At 38.1% G+C, this 24,165-nt stretch overlaps 2 protein-coding genes across 2 annotated transcripts in view; one reads left to right on the top strand and one right to left on the bottom strand.

Moving 5' to 3' along the window:
- The window catches only part of LOC129003287 (elongation factor-like GTPase 1), a 157,312-nt gene that overhangs the window by 94,880 nt on the left and 38,267 nt on the right, over positions 1-24,165 (bottom strand). The gene's annotated exons all lie outside the window — the stretch shown is intronic.
- Positions 1-24,165, top strand: part of LOC129002411 (uncharacterized) — a 58,534-nt gene that overhangs the window by 20,395 nt on the left and 13,974 nt on the right. The window lies entirely within an intron of this gene.

Here is a 24,165-nt window from a genome sequence, read left to right as displayed (position 1 = left end):
TACAGTAGACTATATTTTTTAGTCTATGCTAGTTAAAGTGTAGAAACCTTGACCACAATATCCGCCAGTTCAACGACTTAGTCATGTACCGAAGATCAAATATGTTAAACTATGTTCAACTAATGTTTGGAATCCAAAACTTCCTTGTGATTCTAATGTTTACAACTACAGATGTAGAATGATAGCTCTTTCATGTAGAAGAAAACATTTGAGGAGCCATGAAAACATCAACATGATCAAAATGTCAACAAGAATTTGCAATAGAATCTTGCGACATAGAAGAATAAGAAAATGATCCCTGGCATGAGCACTTATCCTTCTCTGTAAAAAGCTTATTTGGAAGGTTGTTTTAGAGAGGGAACAAAGATTAGATGTGTCCAAAAACGCCTGATTTCGAAATCCCTCTTTACTTTATCTGTACAAGAGTGTACAGCCAAGCAGACGTATTCCAAATTACAACTGTGCATCTGTATTATTCTGTTTACTTCATTGTACATACTTCTAGGGACGGACCCCTGCAATACATTGTCATCTTACTATAAGGATATCGAATCAAAAAGATTGTATGGGTTTGTTGAAAAATACCCAGAGATTTTAATACAACCAGATCACAAGTGTTACTAAACTAACAGGCTAAATATAGCTTTTGCTGCTCATTTAAAAATATGTTACAAACACTATGTATATCAACACGATACACAATTCTTTCAGGCCACTGAAATTATAGTTGGATAGGCATACACCTAACTTCCTATTTGTTTAGTCCTACCATAGTCCTACTTACGGTGTTGTTAACTGTCTCGGATATTATAAAAAATATGGGAAATGTAACTAATTATTGTGAATTGTGAATGGCTGCATAGCTATTTTGTATGTGTAATGTTTGTATATCTCTATTAATTAACCTGTAACCATATTGCAGGTCCGTTAAATTTCTATGGCGGAATTTTTAAAGTTCCGGCAGTAATCGGTCGTCACTATCCAAGATGAAGCATTGTATAGTCAAAACTAAATTCCAAGTAGGCATTCCAACAAACTTGGTCCATTATCAGCTAGCGTTGCAGTTACTACCTTAGTGTTGTGGAATCCCAAACACGCTAGATCCCAGCTCCGTCCCTCTCGTTTATCCGGCACCGCATCATCCGACGTCGGCCTTGGTGTCTTGTGTCGTCGACCGGAAGAGAAGACACGACGATCGCGTTTCCGCTCTCCATCTTTCTCTTTCTCTCGTGTCGTATGTAGGTTAACTGTGCAGTCAACCAGCAAACCGATTGTGGTTGTGGCGCGTTATTTATGGATCGCATCAGTAATGAGTCAATCATTGGCCCACCTCTTCAGAACGTGACGCAAGTCTCGCCATTAGCAGATGCCATCAGCTTCGACGTACCTGTATAAACTGTCGATCTTTACGTGTTAAAAGTTTAATTAAATCTTTAAATCGTCGATCACCCATTTCCAAAGATGTTTACGTATTTTGTTGGTCTTGCATACAGTCGTGATACGTGATAGTTGTGGAAACGTAAAAAAAGGGTTGAACCATATCACCACAGAAAGTGTCACCAATGGGCAAAACTCTAGGAAGTAGAAGCGTGGTTTCGTAATTTTTTTATAGTTTTAGTCGTTATGTTAGTTTTGCTTACCATCCTTGGATATTTTTGAGTTGTATGAAGAAAATCTGACAGTTCATAGTTTTAAAACAATTCCACATAAAGTTATTTTGTTCGTCCAAAAGACCTCAAAAGCTTATTAAATTAGTAAAACTAAAGAGCGTACATGCACACCATACTTGCAAACTGTCAGCTCTCTATAATTTTCGCCCTTTTGGTTTAAACAAATTAATATTTTCCAAAAACAGGACTATTGTATAAGAGTTTAGGTATTTTGGCAACCCATTTCATAATACGACGATAAGGGGTTTCGCTTATTCTTAATAGAGTTTGTTGAACTTGATACCTTCACAAATGCTAATACTGTAGATGAGTTCCATATGCACATTTATCCTCTTCCGACTATCTCTACCTTAAAATCGTTTATTTTTTTATGAAAATCTGATTGAGAAGTACACAGTTTAAGTAGCATAACACACTTGACATATACAGTTGCTTTGAAGATGATTAGTTTAAATATATTAAACTAAAGATGTGACTACACTTTTTTTAAATATTCTCGATACTTATTTAACCTTCGTTCTAATCCTAGTATACTTCTGAATCGAACAACTCTAATGATTTCCCACATCCAGCTCATCTACGATGGATGTATTTCAATAGATTTATTTTACAAGCCGATGTAAAGCATAACGAATTTGTGCACGTTACAAACATTATAGTTTTAAGTTTGTAGTGGTGAAGTGGTAGTTTTTCACAATGACAAAGTTTAATGAATTTAGCAGGTGAAATTGTTTGAGGACTGTCAATATAACGGAACGGTCATTAACTATTTGTGAACCCTCGTCAGAGACATTCGGCTAGTAACTATTACAGTAGGTCTGAGCGGTGGAGATGTTACAAGTTGTGGTCCGTTTCTGTGATGTTCGCCGGCGCCACCGATGTTAACGATCGCGGTCGTTTCCAGCTGCCGAAAAATTATAGCCTGAAAGATGAAAATAGCTAGTTACAGCTTAATCTGCCGACTCCTGTGCGCTTTGCTGGCATTGCTGTGGGATGGTTCGAACCGTTGTGGTTCTTGGAATCCTTATAACGACTCTTAATTAAGGATTTAGATACAGTAGGCGTAGCTCTACTCGACTCTCACACAACTATATTAGTGAAAAGTACAACACGTGGAAAGAAATTTTATATTTTGATTGCATGAATTGATTAGCCGTTTTACGAAGAAAAAAATACAAATATATAATGTTAGTACTGACAAAAATATAAATACTCGTAACAATTACGAAGAATGTCCTCTACTAGTTAGGAGGTTAGGATAGCAATAAGCGTATAAATAAATCAATTCCTAAATAATCACTATTTCCGGTTAAGACGAAATTGATGTTAAACCGTATTTTAATATAAATAGCTATTTCCCTATAGGGAAATTCGCTAAAACACATACATTTCTAACATTTCTGGTTGTATTGGCATAAGAATGCTTCTATGATAAACAGCGTTACTTGTTCCAGCGTGGCTTTTCTCATGGCAAAACACGTCAGTTTCTAAGACTTCTTATGGATATTTTTCCATGGAAATTAAAAATTTCAATACGTAGACATCTATTTAATGTTTGCATAGTCTTTCAGTTAGCCGGCTGGGTAGAGAATTTACCGTATAGGTTTCTACATCGGTCGCCGCATGACAGGATACTAATTGAAACCAAGGGACCGACACTCGACAGTCGACAGTCCATGTCGGCATCCATTAGCTCATGTGAGTTACAAGCAGACTTCAGCACTGGATTTGACACAAACTGCTTAACAAGAGCGGGAAATGATTCATACAGGTTAAATGAACCGAGACGTAACAGGAGACGTGTTTCTGCCATCGGTTGGTAAAAAGTTATATGTTCGACCATAATTTAACTTAGAACCTCAGGAAGACTGAAAAAAGTAAAAACGGCTATGATAACATCGATACAAACTAATTCCCATTCCTTTGCCATATATGTTAAAAAATTAAGCATTTTAAAATATAAACATTAAAACAGTAGTATACAATAAATAACAGTACTTACATGTCATATTTTCCTTAAACGCTAATGGTCCTGTACTAACCTGCAACAAGAAATCCGAATAGATAATTTATTTGGTTGGTTAATGGTTATGATTACTTATAATAAGTTAATAAATACTCTCCATTCAATAGAATTATCAGGGTGTGACTGAAACCCCCGTTTAAATGTTTAACATTTGTACAATCAAGATATATATACTGTACAATAACAAGTCCGCCATCAGCATCAGCAACGAATGTTAATAACGATTAACATGGCTGAGCACTGTCTATTCAAAAATTAAGCAACTACTTACTTTAAAAAAATTAACCTTGACATTAAACACTATTTACAAGTTATGTTGTGTTTAGATTATGACACATTTCATGCATTGATAAGGTGATAGGAAGGCGGTCCTTGCTTCATAAATTGCATTATTTCCTTAAATAACCGACTTTTTTTATTTCTTACAAGAGTAAATGATTATTATTGTCAGTACTTTAAAGGAGCATGTACAATATTATTGAACGTGTATGATCGCTCTTCAATAAGATTGAACAATATTGACCATGCATGGACCCCCTCATGACAACTGTGGTCTGAAAAGCGTTGTTACTGATTAGATCAGCCGTTTCTTTAGTTAAAACAAATAAAAGCCCATTGTCAAGGGTAACTGGTAAAAGGCAGAGAAAGATTACATTAGAATCAAACGATGCTGACACTTAGGTGCGTATATGTGGAGGATAGGTAAAAATTGAATGACGTGTTACTAAGCGTTGTTACTGATTAGATCAGCCGTTTCTTTAGTTAAAACAAATAAAAGCCCAATGATCAAGGCAAACTACAAAACGTCCTGTTTCGAACATTCAAAAAGCTACTGACTTTTCTAAGAACCGATCCAGTAACCTTTTACTTGTCAAGTGAGCAATATAGTCAGCTACTCAGACAACCAGCTCATCATAATTCATAAATTTATCTACAACAGCTACAGTATGATAAATCTTTATGAAAGAATTTCGATGATCTACTCTGGTGATACAACTTCACCAGCCGCGCCTATTCCCAAGATCTGCATCTAGGTTTGCAGACGATCTCTCGCACTGATTGTATGCACTATTGCACTGCGGGTAACAAATGTACCATCGCTATTGGCAAGTGGACCAGTTCACGAGTCGCTTCACTAGCTCCGGGTCCGCAATGTGGTTTTTACTAAGCGAACGGTTTACACAAATACCTCGGTGTGTTTTGCTCCGGAGACAGTTTGTGGTGTTCTTCCATGTGTTAAATGTGGCGTTGGTGGAAACGCTTGCACTGAGATTCCACTCTATTGTCTTCAGAGACACTAGTGGCAATAGTTTGTTTACTACCTTACGTTTAAATTTACGAGTCGAACGGTCGAAAAAATGGCACTAAATTTTAAAATTGAGTGTATTTTGTTGAAATCTGTAATAAACAAAATACATTTGCATCCGTCCTTGGAGATTAGATTAGACAAACATGTTTGTCTAATGAAAGTGTTCCACCCTTAGTTCAAATTTTACCCCAAGTTAAAAGTGTCTAAGGTTCTTATCAAGGAGAGGGGTAAAAAACATTTACATGTTTTATAACAGTAAAATAAAGGAATGTCCAGAGAAAGTAAAATGAATAGAGAGTTTGGTCAAATATATATTTGAAACATTAACGAAAATAATATAGATAGGGATTATGCATTTTTTCTAAAATTATAAACCACTACAGTTTAGACAAAAATTTATAACTTACGTCAAATCACATTGCGACACTAAAGAATAATAAAGAACCAATTAAACCATATTCGACCTTCAGAAACCCCCTTGTAAATTTCCTACACCTATAAATAAATATGTTGAATAATGACTTAGAAATAGGCTATCTGAAGATTAAGTTCACTTTGAAATTATTGGCTACAGAAAGAAGATCGTAAACATTCACATTGTAGAAAATGTTATGCTAATTCATTTTGTAATCATACTTCATGAATCTTACGACAATTAATTGGGGTATTTGCAAAATGATACAAATTTGTCATTTATGATCAAGCTTTACATCTCCGCAAAAGCAAAAGCTGATGAGATAAGAAAGGAGACTTTTGACTCAGACCAAGCAAAGGGCAGACAACGTATAATGGAGTTGATGGTTCAGCTACACTCGCGTCTAATTTTACTGTACTATAAAGAGGTTCGTGTAAACGACTTATTCTCATAATCACCTGTATTACAGCATGCATCGCCAACCACATTACCATTGATTATACTTGTTAGTTAATATGAGAACGCAACGTCGTTGACTGTTACTAAATCTAATGGCGCGAGTGTTGCAGCACAGACAATGGAATAAATGCAGTGTTCACTTCTGCTGAGCTCCGTCAACCTTTAGGAATATGTGTTGTAATGACACTTGCTATAAACTAGGTTTACACTTCATTACAATTATTAGTGTGAAAGGGCATCTTTTCAAGGCATCATTACATAGCTAAAATCGATTGGTGAAGTGTGAGGTTTAAACAAAGAGAGGACCTCCAAGGCAAAAGCTAGACCTGCCGAACCCCATGTACACTAATTTATAAAATCGTTGTAATTTGAGGGCAAAAATGTTAAACGACTCAAAGGTAAATAAACTGATATTATTTTATAAACTTAAAAGGTTAAACTGATATTATAGTATAATATATAAGACTTACCGTCTTGAAGCAATCCAGTTTTTGTACTTAGTGTACAGCTGTTTCGGCTTTATAAAGCCATCCTCAGCACATTCTTCTAGAGGTCAATTCATTATAAATATGCGAACATTCTGGTTCTTGTCAACTTTTTACAACACATTTTACACAACATAAAAGATGAAAACATAAACTTTGGTAGGCCTACCCTACTTGTATGTCGCGACATAACCTCACTTATGACATGTGCTCAACTGACAGACAACAGACGAACAAGTACAAAAACTGGATTGCTTCAAGACGGTAAGTCTTATATATTATATTATTTAAAAAGCAAATCCTGGTCAGCCAACCACAAAGTATGATATTATAGAGTGGATCAGATTTGATTTACCCAAGCTTATTAAGTTATACAGTAGTCTATTTTTTGTCATTTAAAAAATTCAATAAGGTGTCTGTACACTTTTCGCTTAAAATCTCATTTTTCAACACTTATGGTTTATTTTCCCTGCACTAGCAAGACATTTTCATTGAATGTGTATCCTGTACATTTTTAATGGTCGCTAAATCCCACCCCATTTATATTTTTAAACTTGATTGAACAGATGCTTATTTCAGCAGATAAGATCGAACAAGTTCAAAAAATATACTAGAACCTTACACAAATACGTCATAACTTCAACATCTTTATTCATTACCAGTCTCCTATGGCTTCGTGTTAATAGTTTCAATTCCCCCTGTCCACTTGGACCGACATGGACCACGATCCACCGTTCCTTGTCTCAGTCGTTGCCACTAGTAACGACCAATCAACTCTTCTTCTGTGCTGGGAGTCAGGGCATGAAACAATTCGCTGGTCGAAATCTGAAATTGAGTTAATCGAGAATCGCGACAATTCGTGATAAGTGTCCAATGTCCAGGAACAACCGATTGAAGGTACGGGTTCGGCAATTGTTGTTTCGGACCAACGATTTGACTTGAAAATGCATTTCAAGTTTACCCTAACGAATTTCTCGTGGATTTCACGACGAAGAAGTGTGGGTGAGGTTTTTTTATGGAACTATAGGGTTGGATTTCTTTTTAAAGGCGGTCATAATAATACACATTTATCTAGAAATTATGTAAATTAACACACTTTTAGGAGATAAGAAGTAAAAATATTACTTTTAAAAAGAAAATTAAGAATTGTAGATAATTTGTGTCAGCAAAGCGTGGTTTGCTCAATGCCTTAATATCCTAGCTAGAAAATACTGGTAATTTCAGAAAGTCCTGAAACGTAGAAAACGATATACATATAACAAATAATATTTATTTCGTAGATATTTTAAAGCCCTCTTTTGTAGTAATCTGCGTGCTAGTATAAGCTATCAGTATGGATAATATTGATTTAAATACGTTATTGTTAAAATAAACATGCGTGATACAATTGAAAATTTGAATACAGTACAGTAATTCAGTTTGGATACTCAATAAGGATGTTGTGATTAGGGCAACAACTGGATGGAATGTAATGCATTTGTAGGGGGGTGGGGGTAGCATTTAAATCAGTTATTTATTTATGTTATTGCTTAAACCAATAAATAATATACTTTTTTAAATTTAATAAAGCAATTGTGTATGATAGTTGTAAACTTTTGTAAACAAAAATGAAGAAAATACGTTTGGATAAAATACATAATACTGAAACGTAACAACATATTAAAGAGAGGAAAATTCCCCTGAAATAACTCAGTATCTATAGGTATTAACTTTGTATTTACTATAAACACAAATTGTATACACAGACAACTTACAATACCGAGAGAAGGAAGGATGAACGAACTCTAAAATCCACTACGTAAAGCTTAACCACCGTGGATAACATTCTCAATTAAGAATTATAAAGCCGATTCTCGCGGCATAATTGGCAATTATGTTTTAGTAGAGAGCATTCCAAAGACAGAAACAGAAGTATACGGCCGTGCATACATGGCTAAATCCGGTGTGACAAAACGACTCATAAGAGGAACGTAGTTTATGGTTCAAGGTAATTTTCTATGAAATCTAGTACTGTAATAACCATTAGGTTCTTTCAAACAACAAACTTCTACATTAAACGCTTTACATACTCAATACCTTCATTATAATGGAAGAAAAAAATGTAGCTTTCGTAGTTGTTATTAATTTAAATTTTTTTTACTGGTCTACATTCGGTTTTTATTGTACAATCCAATGCACGACCCAGATCCTAAAAAAACATCATGGACACTTGATGTTCTTTACTGAATAATCCCTCGAACAAGAGAGGCTCAAATTTAAATTCAATTCTTTGAGACAGCGAAGAGCACTATATTGCGCATTTTAAGTTGAACTTGAATACAGATCTATTACGCCAGTTATATCAGTGATGTGTTACATCAAGCGGTGTTTCTCCTTACAAATTTTACACTTTATATTTTATTTTAAATATGAAATTAAGCTGACATACTTGCCTAATGTAAAAAAATATAAACCTTAACGCGACAAGCTGTTACTGTATTGAAATTGTAAATACTGTAACGTTAAACATTCTTTATAATTGGAAGATCGAGAGGACATTAAATATTTTTCAAATGACTTACTTGGCACATAAAGATAAAAATTGAATATACTATTTTATCTCTTGAATGGCACATATGCCATTTTAATTTCACACACGTTCACATTTAACCCAAAACTCAATCAATAATTAGATGTCCAATTGACGTAATGACATTACACTATTAAACTTTTCAAATCGAATATTAACGTATCACCGTAGATTCATTTATCAATATCCCTTCGATACCCAGTAAATATCCCACATTCACACAGCCACGTACTACAAAAAGAACAAGTACTAACTAATTCCTCAGAAAAAACTTACAAAAGAATTTAATCGATCGCCTCAATTTTGCCACAAAGACGTAATTTCCTTGGCCGTTATCACGAGTGCGGTAACAAGATTGTTCCCAACGACCCTTGAGGTAGTCCCATAGTCGTCCAATCACCTGGCTCAAGTGTGCTGATACGCTCTATACGCTCAGCACGTGGTCACGTGATAGCTCTTCAGCAACACGTAGAAAGAGGAGCAGGTTCGGTGACATCGGATCAACTTTTTGTCGCTGTCGGGTGTGAACAGTCCAATTGAAAGTGACGATGCAACTTCCTGTTTTTCCCGCATTCGGCACGGAGAGGTCGAAACGAAAAGGTTTCTACGTATACATTCGCAAGGAAATCCAAGGAATCGGGCGGAATCCCGTATGACTTTAGAAAAGTAATTTAGAGTTTTTAAATGTGTGGATTTGAATTGATGATGATTTGGTTGAAAGAGTCCTTTCCATTCTCGATGGGCAGTCGCTACTTTTATTGCATTCCTTTTGAGCACTTCAGATTCCTTTGGGACAATTGATTTTTACGTAGCCGCCCTGTATTACGGTGTAACTAAATTAGAACGTGAAAGTAGTACCAAATGTTAGAAAAAAAGTAATGAAATTTGCAAAAGAATATTATACAATATTTAGTCCACTCATGCCACACTATTTAAAAATTATAAAATCATCTTACTAATATTATAAATCTGAAAGTTTGTGAGTTTGTGTGTGTGTTTGTTGCTCAATCACGCATAAACTACTGGACGGATTGAGCTGAAATTTGGCATGATGATAGCTCACATTCCCGATTAACATTAAAGCATATTCTTATCCCAAAAATCCTTTCGGGCTCCGCCCCAGTGGCTCTGTAGTTCCCCATGTTAACCTTATGATTTTTCATATTTAAAAGGAATTAATGAATCTTAACAGCTGTTTCAATTAAACAAGTTGGTTCTGTTCTATGATGTTCAATAGCATAATAGTTACAAGGATTACCAACAGGGTGCAGCACTATTATTTTTTTATTTATGACAATAGCTAATTTCCAACCAAAAGGTGAGTGAGCGTAGCGAGCGAACTGCAACCAGGACAAGAATGAGCCATGCGAATACTTATAAGTTAAACGGGGCAAAGCCCGCGGGTACAGCTAGTAATCTATAAAATAGAGAATGAAGTATGTGTCGATGTGAAAATGTATATTTAATAGCCAACTAATAGTACTCCATAAATCTTTGTCGCCCATTATAATTCGATACGAAAGTAGTTAAACGTTTAGAAAATAACATACAGTTTTAATAACAAGAGATCAATGGTTGGAGTAAGCTTGCATAAAAATGGTTATTTTTACCATCGTGAAGAAACTAAATTATGCTACAGTAATCAATTGTTAGAAACAATTAAGTGATTAAAACTTGCGTGTTTAAAACCATTGGCATATTTATGTGTTTTGTGGAGGAATGGTCCAAACACAGGTTTTGATACATTGTCAACATTTTGTTGCATAGCACCATTAACCCAATGACAAATGGGTCCAGAATAAACCCCTGGGAACGATCCATCAACCTTAATATTTGAAGGTAAGACAGGCAATAGAAACGCCTAAAAGGATTATTTTCAAACAAACCAATGAAATCTAAGTAAATCTGAGGAGAAATCCGTTACGCATCTACGGTTGAACGGTTGGCCGAATCTGGTTGATATATTAGTCAGCCTGGTTCACTGGCGATGGTTGATTTAAGGTTCCGTTGTTTAACAAAGATACGCATGAGTGGAGATTAACAATGCAAACGCATTCAGCTGGTTTACATTTTACAGCCACAGGGCAGCTGAGAATTTTCTTATTAATATATATATATATATGATTGGAAATAGCTAACATTGAACGTGCAGGACTAACGGAAAACTGAATCCAGACATGTGATTCTGTTCCACAGTCCTTAAAGTTAATTAACTGTAAGCTTTAGCCAAATAAGGACAGCAGAGCCTGATACGAGCGTAAATATTTACGGTGTTAATACGTCAACGTACAAATAAAAATCAGCAGCAGACATTAACCATATTGTCACATGGTTTCTATCAATATTACACATAAATATACAGGGTGTTTATACAAAACTTTACAACTTCAAACAACCATAAAGCACTTAATTTTCCACTTAAAGCTGCGAAATAACAATCAAAGTCTAGGAAATCATTTCAAGTTTTAGTGTTTACCCATCATCAATATGTTTGTCATTATCCGAGCGCAAATAATAAAGTCTGAATTCCAGTTTTGCCAAACACTACATAAAATAAGACAATATATTTTAGCAAACGCTCTCCTGATTTTTTCTATGAGTTCTTCTTTGGTGATCACTTTACTAGCATTGACAAAATTCTTAACGAAGGCCCACATAAAAAAGTCACACGGGGTAATATCTGGTGATCTAGGAGGCCAACTAATACGAGCATTAATGCAAGATCCCATTGCGATTCAAATGAGACTCAACAATTATTTGATATTGTTTACCAAGCAACAATATAAACCAATCAGCTGATAAAACTGCTACTGATTAAAACTTGTTTAGCCACTCAGGACAATTGGTACTCTTCGACCTAAGTATATGCATGACAATTGGGGATATTCGACCTAGCAAGTAGGTCCGCGAGTAACGCAGGTGCACCGATGCACCCAGTTCCCGATATTTGGTTTGCTAAACACTCGCTCGGCCAGAATGTATAATCTACGAGCCAAGTCAACGGTTCCATTGTGCCATCGATCGTCACAACTTATAACGTTTACAATGGAGGCGTGGCGTTCACCCACTGGTGGGAAAGCACATTAATAATCCGTAACAATCGCTGGGTTTACATGGATATCTAGGGACAAAAGAGTGATTGACCGTGTCGCGAATTTGTAAATTAGTATATCGCAAAATGGGCAATTGTGTATAAGAAAAGAATTGGGAACTCGGACACCCAAGTTGTGGAATTAACTTCACCACATATTTTTAACCAATAGTGAGCCAAATAAATTGTTCGTTAAGGGTAGAATTGAATTTTGCTTGATTGAAGCGTACATGCAATGATATTTATAATACTAACTTCACATTTCCCTGATGAAAAATGAATTTGTTTATAATTTGTATCGTATAGGCCTAAGAACATGTTATAAGAATATTTTGTTTAACCTATTCTATAACCTATTTTTGTCTCCATATTGTAAGTATATCGGCATTTCCATGTCAGCAGAACTAATTCATTAACGTTTAAAGGGAGTGTCGTATGCACAATTTTTTTTATGATACATTCATAGGTAATATGTTTTTAGAATGAAAACTGTATGGAATCTATTTTATGTCTTCAGACAAACGGTGTAGAAAATATACACCATAAACTTATTTTAAAGCGCCAGCCCACGTGATCTGTCCATAAACAGCAAGAGACTTTCGAACTAAGCACCACCGAGAACTCGACTGGAGACGGACACATTCACCTTTTTTGCCCTTGAATGATGACTGCCATTGTAGACAGGGATGGAAAGCTTGAAGAGCAAAGGAAGAGAGAATGCTCTACTAGCCTAATGCTAGGCTTTATGTCGCTTGTAGCAGTAAACTAGAAAGAGCCGATGAGCGCTCATAAGCTCAAACAATACGCCACTTTCACTGTCCGTGTTCTGTACCGCCAAGTCCGGAGAATGGGCTGAAACTTTGCCGGCTAGAACGATAATAAGCACAAATATTCACATTTTCCTCCTGGAATTTCTCTCCTTGGTTCTGTGGATCAACTAATTTAATAAACAGTGGTCTAGTCTAGACCAAGATCGTCAATTTTTAGTACAGGGAATTCGCTCCATTAATCGTCCAAATGAATCGAAACATGTTGATAAGTTTCCCAAAAAGATGTGGCCCACAATTTATTTGATTCCTCATTTCAATCCTTACATCCTGTTTGCGTTCCATTAAAGGAACATGAAGACACCTAGACTTTTAAAAAGGTACTAACCAAAACCCCATAAAATGTAGGAATGTTCAAAACCGTCACATAACACTGGATTTTTTGACAAACATCATATATGTTTCATCTATATACATCTATTTTAAAGCAAAGTATAATATGTAGATGAATATCCAATCAAAGTAGCAATTATAACTAATACTGAACTAAAAGTAAATGCACGAAATAAAAAAAAACAAAGTTTAAAAACACTCTAAGCTGAGATGTACTGTAATTTTCTTCACGTATGATGGTATGATAACAAAAAGGGAAAATAAAATCTATATGCCATACTGTTCAAAGCTTCATAATCGAGAATCACAGACTACTTTGTCACAAATGGTTGTAGATCCGTACAGTCTGAATGTGTGAAGAGAAAATGCAAATTACAAACTTCAGGTAAAGCTTAAATCTGCACTTATCCTCAAGCACTTTTCACCGATTGTTTCCAGCTACAGCGTGATTGTTTAGAAAGTGGTCAAACAATAGGTTCTTGTGAGTGGGAATTTGCGATCCAGTGGATTTTGTAAAAAACGGGACTTTTTGCAAAGAGTGAATTGGGAATTGGAGACACCTAACTTGGGAGGTCAAGTAATAGTCGGTTGTTCCCTCCAAAATTGAGGACAGCCTTGAAAATGTCTTCTTCGATGCATCTAAGGCATCAATAGGATGCACGAGCATTCAGCAGCCTATTTACTTAAATGTTTTGCCATTCGAAACAATAAACACCATTATAACAACATGAATCTTTAAAAAAGTGGATTATCCTTTATGGATGATTTCTGTCTGCGAAAAATTACAATTCTAAATCAAATTTCCAATCAAAATCCTGTGCAAAGTTTAAGGCCAGGATGTTAAATGATCAAATCGTCGACTTAATCCCTAATACTGACCAAAAGTCCTCATTATTATCAGACTAAATTATTTTTATACACCCAAGTTAACTTCCTATCTTCAGGTTACCCAAACATTTCTTATTGGTTAACCTTTGAGCCTTAGATCACGTGAAAAGCACTCAAATTATCAAGCCAGAATTGTTCACATTAAAAAAGTCATAAGAATTGTGAAAAGTGATAAAACTAGCTCTATGTACAACACATAACACCACGTTTACAGCTCTCTTCGTAAACATAAAACATTAACTGTGAAACCAGGACACTTAACTGGCGCCTGCTACACCTAGAGTAAACGCCAAATATTGTAGTAAACCTCCCAGCGCGATTGGAGGAAGCAGGAAGGCGATCCCTGAGGTACACTACGCTGTACACCTCCTGTTCTAATGAGGAAATGTTCCCTTCCACCATTTTCGGCACTCTTGTACACGCTAAACATCGCAGAGTTGCTTCCGAGGAAACTCATTATGCTTGTTTTTTCTCGTCTAGTGATTAGGTTTGAGCTTATTTCCTTTCAATGAAAAAAAACTAAATAGTTATTTAAAAACTAATTTAGTATTGTGTACATTGAGAGAGAAAAATTCACCAATCTTATTGATAAGGCACTCGTTCCGAACGAGTCATTAGCTGAACCATTAAATTTCAATCGTTTGAACACTCATTTAACTTGCAATTCTTTCAACCGAATACACATCTCAAAACATCTAACAAAATTAAAATTTCAATGAATAACTAGCATCCTGTTAGCAATGTTACAGCATTAAACAAAATGGAATCAAGGACGATGAAATACGAATAGGCTGAAAAACAAGGTCATTTATTATATTCTCAAATATTTTACCCAACGCAAAAACATAAACCCAACCACAATTTGAGTATTATATCTCGAATAAAAGCAAGTAATCTCCAATAATCTCCGTCAATAACTAGAAAAACAAAGGCAGTTATCAGAAAAACAGACAAAGTAGTATGCCCTGAGGAACACCTCGCGCTTTTAATGAGTCGGTGTTACATCCTACCACTTTCTGCCACATAATTGATTATGATTAGTATCGAAGCCGATTGTTGTCGGCTATGATTAGACGAGCTTCCAAGGAAAGTTCCCAGCTATCCGTTATGCGGAGTTCCGGGCATCGAGAGTCAACGTACCAATGTTAACTCTAATGTCCCCTTGTCTTATGGAGAGAACGCTTCCGGTGCAGCATGAAGTTTCACTGAGGATGCCGCTGTTGTGAAATGTGAAACCGAAGTGGTGGTCAGTTTTCGAGTGTATTGATGGACAATTGATAAAATTAAATTTCTTCTTAGTCTTAGTGTGGTTGGACCAATTGTAATCTGAATATCTTATACATACAGAAGTTTCTTTGTTGTTTGCTACACCCCTAGCACAATTGCCTTTTTTCATTTTTACTTTTGCAGTGCCTATGCAAGTGGAATTTTGTAGACAAGAGTCCTTCTTGCAACGAAGTTTGAGAGTTCACCACCACTGACCATTAAACGAGCAACACAACCCAACTCTATTGCTATAGATTGTCCGAAACCCCATCTTAATGCATTGCTACGCTAAACCGAATTCAATGTTTGCAACTTGTGTAAAAAAAGACTCATAGAGCAGTCCAGCAAAATCAGCTACAGTTGCCTTTTTTGTTACATGGTTTTTGTTTACTCTGTTTAAAACGAGAATACAGCTGAGGTTATGATACAAAAGTACGTTTGAAGACCTTACTCCCAGAGGTAATTTTCGATTGATTAGGATTCAGGTAACCTTTTGGGATTAATATTGTCTCAGCAGCTACCAACTTGAAATTCTGACTCCAAAATTATTCGCACTAAAAATGGAGCTATTTCAGGTCTTCATATTCAAGCCTTACCCCTTCACTATAGAAAATAAGTGTACAAAATGCTGCATCGACAGATCTCCAGCATCAGATACGACGGTGAGAGCTGGGACTGGGACACTATACACGCACACTAGCGCGTGTAGGTGATTAGTGATTACACTGACGCTCACGCACGTAGGCGATAACCAAGGTCAGGGCTCGCGATGTTCAAGTACGTGCCTAAGTTAATGGAACACGATTTGTGATACCTCAAGATCCGGGTAGATCAGGGGCGTGGTGTTGCAGAAAGCACAATTTTTGTAGGAGTGCTCGCTGATCCTTTAGATCCATTTCCGAAAACGTTTTTAGGTTGATGAATGAACTTGGGTATAAATATAACCTGGGTATATTTAGATTTGTATGGTGCAACGAATGTCGGATATTAAAAATTTTCAACACTCGTTTCTCATAAATATAAATTTTAACAAGAAAATTATTTTGGCCAATAAGAATATGACCGTTGCTAAATGAAACTATTTCGAAATAGCCTATGTATTTCATTAACACATCCTGTATAATGTGAAATGTGATTCATCTCCTAGCCCCCAGAGGGGAGGTAAATGCTCCGTGTTGGTATCGGCATTTTCAAGTTGGCCACAGACATGGACGACTGGGCATTGGGTCCCAGTGACATTCCTTTATCCAGGATGGAGGGGTGTTTAGCTCTAGGAGAGATGGAAGTACATCATAATCTCTAACCTACCTGTGTCTGTGGTTCTTTGGGCTTCGGCCTGCTTGTTGTGTGCGACCAGCATTCAGTGGGCAAATCCTCGACTTTGAAAGTAACCTTTCCTGGAGGTGAAAACGGGCAAGTACCCGCAGCTCACGGGGACACTCAAGGGCAACGTAACTTTCCGCAGTGTGAGGGCAACGGTTTGTAGGTACTTATGCAAACCAATCCCTGTCTCTGAGCACGGACGGTATGGTTATCTTGAGTGTGGGGGGTTCTTCCCGGAACCTCAATTGAGTCAAGGGTGTCGCCACCTCTGGTGGATAGGTTCATCCGGGTGGGTCCCACTTCTATACCTGCCTCCTTTTGGGAAACCCTGATGGCCTGGCAGTGATGTTGGGTCTGACGGGCAAACGAAGTAGATCGGGTGCTGGGTCCGAGCCCGCCAGGGGTATCTGGGGATCTATCGCTCTGGTTATCTCTGGTTTCCCAGCAATGGGTAAGGCCTCGATCGGGCAGCGGTGTAAATGGGAGGTTGGGGTTCCCCCCGTCAGCGTGCTGACGGTCCCCTTCCTCCTGGCTTTCGATGGCGGGTTCTGCCTGTCAGGGATTAGATAGGTCCCGAGTGTTGCTTGCACTAAATGCGTCGGGGCGCTCTACCTAGGACCTCTAGGTCTCGACCTAGTGGAACCCAGGTGGAGTGACGCTTAAACAAGCAGCCGGAATCCCTGGTTAGGATCGAGGGGCAACCCTCCTTCCGAAGGGTCTGCTTCGGCAGCCGGCGAGCCTGATGACCTTAAGTCATCCGCCCATGATGTGCTAAAGGTTGATGCGTAAGCTTCGGCCTACATCATGGGGCCCGGGTATGTCCTAAAGGATAGGTACCGGGTATGCAGTCAGAGGGCTTCGGCTCTCATGACAAAACGAAATGGAAATGGAAATGGATTCATCTCCTGAAGTTTGGTAGGGCTAAATTCATAGGCCTACTGCGTTTAGCAATTAATTTAGCAAACAATAACAGCTTATCTCAACCGTAGTGCACTAAGTCATATACTAATAACCACCAACGTTCATGTTGTCTGGACTGGAAATCCGTCCTCTCAAAATTCTTTAACGACCGACGAAAACACTGTTTACAAACTCATTGAAGCTTATAATTATTAGGGCTGAGTACGATTTTTAACTAATCATCCGCAAATCTCATCAATCTTGAGTAATCATAAGGGAATTAAAAAAAAACGCATTTTGTTTCAACTTCAAAGAGTCTTATTCATCTACTTGTTTAGTGTCGTCCGCTCATGCAAGCACTGCTGCTTTCAATCCCCCAGCACACCATACAACGCACGTTGAACCGCAGTTCACGGTCCGTTAGTGTATTTGCATGCGACCAGTAGCCCAGTAGCAAAGAGTAATTTGATAATTGGTGTGAGAGCAAAGGGAACAATGTCCGTCATAAAGTGGCGAGGTCTCGGACATCTCCGTAAACGGAAAGTGGGCTAAGAAGGAGACAGGTGGCGTACGGAGATATTCCGGACTCCGCCACTCATTAGTACAAGTGAAATGAGAGTTGTGCTCTACATCCGGGCAACACAATGTTATACGGCCTTCACGCTGTTGACAACATAATCGAGCTGTTACTGAAGGCGGTAAGAGTTTCATTCGTTATGATTTCTACAGGCCTAATTGAGATGTGTTATTGTGTTCGTGAGTTTTAAGTACCCTTCCGCACACCCCTATTCAGGGTTTAGTTCCGACATCAAAAGCCACGTTTGATAACAGTGAACATCAATAGGAACATGATTTAAGATGCCAGATCAGGATCACACGAACCCGACAAAGCAAGATAAGTACGGCTTTAATTTAAGATAGTACGAAAATTGGGCAGAGGGGACTTGTTTAGGAGAGGGGTACCAGTTTATTTGTGAAATGTATCCATGTATTAATTGCAACTCCTCCAGCTATGAGCATTTCTTCAGTCAACCTGTGATCCAGTTGATCGGAGAATCGCAAAGAGTCTTTAGTATTAAAATATTAGACTGGATGCGCGAGTTCTAGAGTAATCATATCCTAAACCGTTGAAGAGTCAAATGGTACAAGGTAAGGTCTATAGATAGGAAAGGCGTTTACGAATGTTTAACAAAGCATTTGTGTTGTAATCAATGTTTTCCATGTAGTGCATAAGTAGAAGTAGGTCAAATTCGACCATACAAGCAAGAAATTAACAGGTCATTTAGACTGTAGTTTGGAATAAGCAAATATTATCTACAGCAGCAGTTCCATTAGTTGGGTAGACCAGTTGTATCAGCAATCTGCACGAGCACGAGCTGCATACCTCGCTAATGTGAGCGGATTTCCATAAACTAAGTGAAAGAGCGCGTATGAGTGCATGACCAGATAATCTGATATTGGAGACGTAGAAAGTCGCGGAGGCGGATAGTACAGCTGCTGAGGACGGTAGTGGGCGAATAGCAAAACAATCTCTATCGATCTCTGAGGTTACGAGCTGAGGGTTTGCACACGACGTACCGTTCGATGGTGGACACATTGACTGTAGAGAACGGCAATCCGTTATTGTCTTCGACTGGTAAATTTCAGTGATGTTTCGTGTTAAGCTCACTACGCGATACAATGCAAACTTAAGATAACATAATTTCGTAATGAAAGTAAGAGCAAAATTAGAACCAAAGTAGTTAGGGGCCATAAAAATCCCAGGAAGTACAGGTAGGAGGACCAAGGCAATAGCAACGCAGAATGACAAGTAAAATAAACAAAACCTCTCCATTGGGAAGGACGAAGATCGACCTTTCTAAAACCCGTTTAGGTCTACACTGATGAACGTGGAGCATCTATAGCTCAAATAATCAGGTTAATAAAGATTGATTGAACAATGCTATTCATTAACTCTGTCATTGATTGAACGATAAATAAGCAAACGTAAGGAACTTTTCAAATATTACGTTTGAACCTTCCCGAGTTGAGACAGAGCTGATTAATCCCTTGTCATCTTGAACATAGGAGCGAAATATAAGAGATTTGTCCTACGAAATTCTTCTCACATACATCATGGGTGCACATAATTACGTGAGTTTTATATTTGAACATTTCCTACAGATGTTATTATTAAAACTGGCGAATTAATAGCTCTAAAACCAAACCACTAACTTCAAATGAACAATTTTATTTTGCATCCCATAACCATAGAAATCGCATTGCAAACCTTAAAACGTCCAAACTCCAATCGGTACTTGAGTGACCGGTAATGTGAATCAACGGTGACACCGACAACGTAGGCTGCCTCAAAGCCGAACAGGTTGCAAAGTTGTTACTGCCAAGTAGTTCACGCCGAAGACCCACCGTACCTCATAATTGCGTCATCTTTTATTCATCAGACCATAACCCTCGTTTCAGTTGGCAGACGTTTCGATTACGTTCGCATTGTCTTCCTCAGCGGATCCTGTTCAAAGAGGCCGATCTGTGACTTGCCACCTTGACAAGCTACTTTAACGTCTGAGGTGTTTGTTCACCGCTGCCAACTATGACTGTATTAACAGAGATAATTTTGCTGCTAGTACTCTTTGGAAGAAGTCTTGTGGACATCATGATGGAAACAAAGGGGGGAATACAATCACAATAATTGTTTATTTATTCATTCTCTTTCCTTCTAAGGCACTTATGTTGGAACCTTAATGCAGACACTATGTCTAAAACACAATGCTGAAAAGAAACTTCCTTGCCGAAGGGAGGCCAAGCCACATTCTTCAGATACCTCTTACCAGCTTGTGTTCCCATTACAAGGCACAAAGTGACCTTTTATCACGCTCTCATTCAAAATTTATAATTTCCAAGAAGCATATTGGCTTATGTTACAAGTGAGAATTGTAGGGTTTCGTTTGTATTAAGTCCATGTCCCATTGAGGCAAAACATAAATGACGGGTTTTCTAACTATATCTTCATATTCCTTTATATTTCACTAATAACCATCACCATGCCTTCGAAATTTATCGCCTTAAATTTTTCTACGTTTGTATGAAAACATTGTGTGTAATAACTCGTAAGCTGTATCATCCAACTCCAAAGTCCACTATCATGCGTAAAACTCCTCCCTCTTCACGTGACAGCATTTGAGCCTCTACCACACACTATGTCATTTTGTTCTCGACCCTCCCTCTACACATTACACATGTATCTCTCCCTAGACGCATCTCGTGCCAGTTCCCATGCTAGTGCAATCAGTTTTCGCGCCTGCGGCCGTTGTTTTGTTTGGACCCATATTAAGGCCGCCCATCGACAAATGACACAGGCCCGTTACATCGGAAACTGTTAATGCGCTGCCACGAGCCACCGACGTCCGCGCACGTTCCATTCTTCCGCCGCGTCCTCGCTCCACATGTGGACATACGAATCGCTTTGTTGTTGTTGACTGTTGTTGGTAGGGGTAGCAATTTAGGAGTCGCTGTTGTTCCGGTTGAGGATGATGTTTTAGGTGGTGCTATTGTTTTGGTTGGGGTAGTAATTTTTATTTGATACATATGGCCGTTGTTGAGGTTTGTGATGTTATTATGAGTTCTTTGTTGGGGTTTGGAAAGGGTTTTCATATATTTCTTCTGCTGTTGTTGTTAAGGTGGTAGGGTCTGTGTTGTCCCTGTTGTCTACCGGGTTTCGCAAATCTGTCAAGTGCGATACGATTTGCAATTACCACAAGTTGCAAGTGGACTCTGCAGTGGTCACGAACTTTTGATTATATCGGCATGGTTTTTCCATGATATAATCAATCAAAGGTACATATTTAACTTGCATAGAAAACTATAAACAGAAATAAAAATAAAAGACCCATGGGTTTTTTACTTCATGTATACATAAGTTTCACAATATTATGACTCCAAGACAGTATTGATCAGCCTGCACCTGTCTACAGTGACAGTCGTGCCACCGCAGTGGGTCGGTCGTGCAGACTGCCAAGGGTACGACTGCCTCTTTCCCAGAGGTCTACATACCGCAGTCATTGTACATCCGAGTTTCACTCTCGTCTTATCTAACAATATACATATTCATGATTGCGACCCTGGAATGCTTCCGGATGCACCTTCTGCCTCCATATATGAACAGAATAGGTCGGGATCCGAAGTACCACCACACGGATCCTTCGACAATATTTTTTATCTTCTTCCCTGACACTATTAAACATAACTATTTTAGAAATAGTTCTTTAGATTAGTTTAAACCTATACGACGCTAACACAAAGTGTGCGCATGCTAAGACGAACATGAGTTTTGAATGAGCGAGACGACTGTATTGTACTGTCTTTTCGGCCTATTCTTTAGCCAAGGCCATTTACTAGAAGCTCATTGATCAGCAAGGCCCAGTTTTGGACCATCATAAAGACTTCCTGAATCGCAGGGCAATTTTACGATTACGAAATATCCACTCAACTATCCAGCTAAAAGGCATAATATAGTTACTGAAGCAACTGTAGTTGTACACCCCAAAATATTCTGTGCCACAACAAAGCAGATCAAAACTTGCGGCAACCCATTAGGATTCCAGCATCCAATCCAGCATCAGCACACGCTCGCGTCGCTAATGTATCTTCTCAAAACGGTGCCATCCGTGACTGGCGCCCGCTGTGGAGAGTGTTCGATGCTCTGCTTCAGAGAGCAAATAAATATTTCGGCTTATTCCAGATTAAATGGAAACCTTAAATTTCTGCAAATGAGAAACGTTACTTATAAATCCGGTATATCTGGTTCAAGCGACTTTCTTTTCGACTTTATGAGAAGTTTTTCAGAGCAAGAAATAAAGATTTTACGGTGTCCTTACTGTAGTATACATTTATTCTACAAGACATCATTTTTAGCCTAACGTTTTGGGCCGGGATGCAGATGTTACGTTAGAATTCAAACATGATAAAATCTTTTCCAATGACACATTATCCATTTAACATCATTTTTTTACATTTGCAGTGATACATGAGGACATGTTGTCATAAGTGATGTTGCCAAAAAGGGATAACATTCTCTCCTGTAATACAAATGAACATTACGAACGTTGGTAAATTACATTTAGGCTTATATCGATTTTAGGAATATTGAAACAAACACTGTAATGGATTTCGTTTGTGCGGCCAGTAAAGACTGAGTCACCAAAGCATAAAATATTTAGAAAATTTTAGAGATTTCTACAGATATTGAAGTATTCTTTATGTCATATACAGTATTATGTATTTTGAGAAAATTTAGTGTCTTGGCGGTTTTGCACTGCATTTCAGCCTCAATAATTTGATTACTTATCGTATTAGCTACGATGTTAGCGGCATAGTGATAGTTAGTTTCGTGATGTTTCAGTCCATGGAGCCTTGTGGAGCCGAAACCCCACCAAACTAAGGCTGTTCTAAGACAATGTCCTCTCCAGCCTGCACCTAACATGGTGTAGAATGATCGACATGCATTTAAAAAACGATCACTTGTGTCAGAAATGGTGACTGTGACGACTCTTCTCATCCTGCACCGCACCCAAATTAAACTAATGGCCGTTGGTCGACCTTTCCTATCTGGATCAGCGGTCACGTGTTTGTCCTAGCGGTGTTGTGCACGACGCACGGCGGTGCTTTACTGTGGTCCACTAGTCCACTCTAGTCTACTGCCCACTTATGCAATTATACGGCTCGGAATTCGGTCTTCCGCTCACCTCTCGCTACCTCACTCCTCGCTCACTGTTACAGAAATAGTAGACTGGAGTCGCGGCGCGGGTGGCTCAATCTTGAGTTATAGGGGGAGCATTGGAGACACGTGTCGACAGATTGAAACCGCCTTGAAATTTATAAGCGTTGGGCATTACTTAGTGTAATATTTTTTTCCTACAGTCCCCCGACAAAGTTGGCTTCCTTGTACTGTTTATAGTACAGAAAGCTGCTAATTGCTGCATATTTATACTTTGCCGCAACTTTGAGCTGTGACAGCTTTCATAGGGACCATGCAGATTTCCGTTTGACCCGATGAATAGCATATATAACTCGTTTCGTAGTTGTAAGCATTAAGCCCGCTACACATGGTCAGTTCGGTGTGTCAGTTTGGTGTGTTCACATCGAACTGACACACCAAACTGATCGTGTGTACGCCAAATTGATGTGAGCTCACATCAAAAAACTGAACTGATGGACTGATGAAAATTCATCATTTCGGTGTGACACACCGAACTGATGTCAGTCCGAAGTGAGCGTGTGTACCGCCGCGTCAGTTCAGTTAGTCAAATTTTGGTATTTGAGCATACGCAGCGTCATTATATAACCTATACCATAGATAAAACACACTTCCTTAGTAGAATTCTCATACTTAAGAATAAGCTGAAGAAAATTTATTTGTTAGTTCTGTCCGGTGTACTGTAGATGTCATTTTTTGTTTACAGTTTGTTTATTGTCATTTAAGTCATATACAATTCACAACAAATAATAACTTTAGTAATCATATAATTCTTTTAGGTATTGTGGGAAAGGTGAAAGAGATCCATCTCATCACCAACAAATCTGTCGTGTGTAGGAAAATAAACATTTTTAT

The sequence above is a fragment of the Macrosteles quadrilineatus genome, unplaced genomic scaffold, assembly GCF_028750875.1.
Source record: "Macrosteles quadrilineatus isolate MER2022 unplaced genomic scaffold, UCM_ALF_1.0 Scaffold_9__3_contigs__length_116548681, whole genome shotgun sequence".
In the NCBI taxonomy this organism is placed as follows: domain Eukaryota; kingdom Metazoa; phylum Arthropoda; class Insecta; order Hemiptera; family Cicadellidae; genus Macrosteles; species Macrosteles quadrilineatus.
This window is presented reverse-complemented; position numbering and strand designations above follow the sequence as displayed.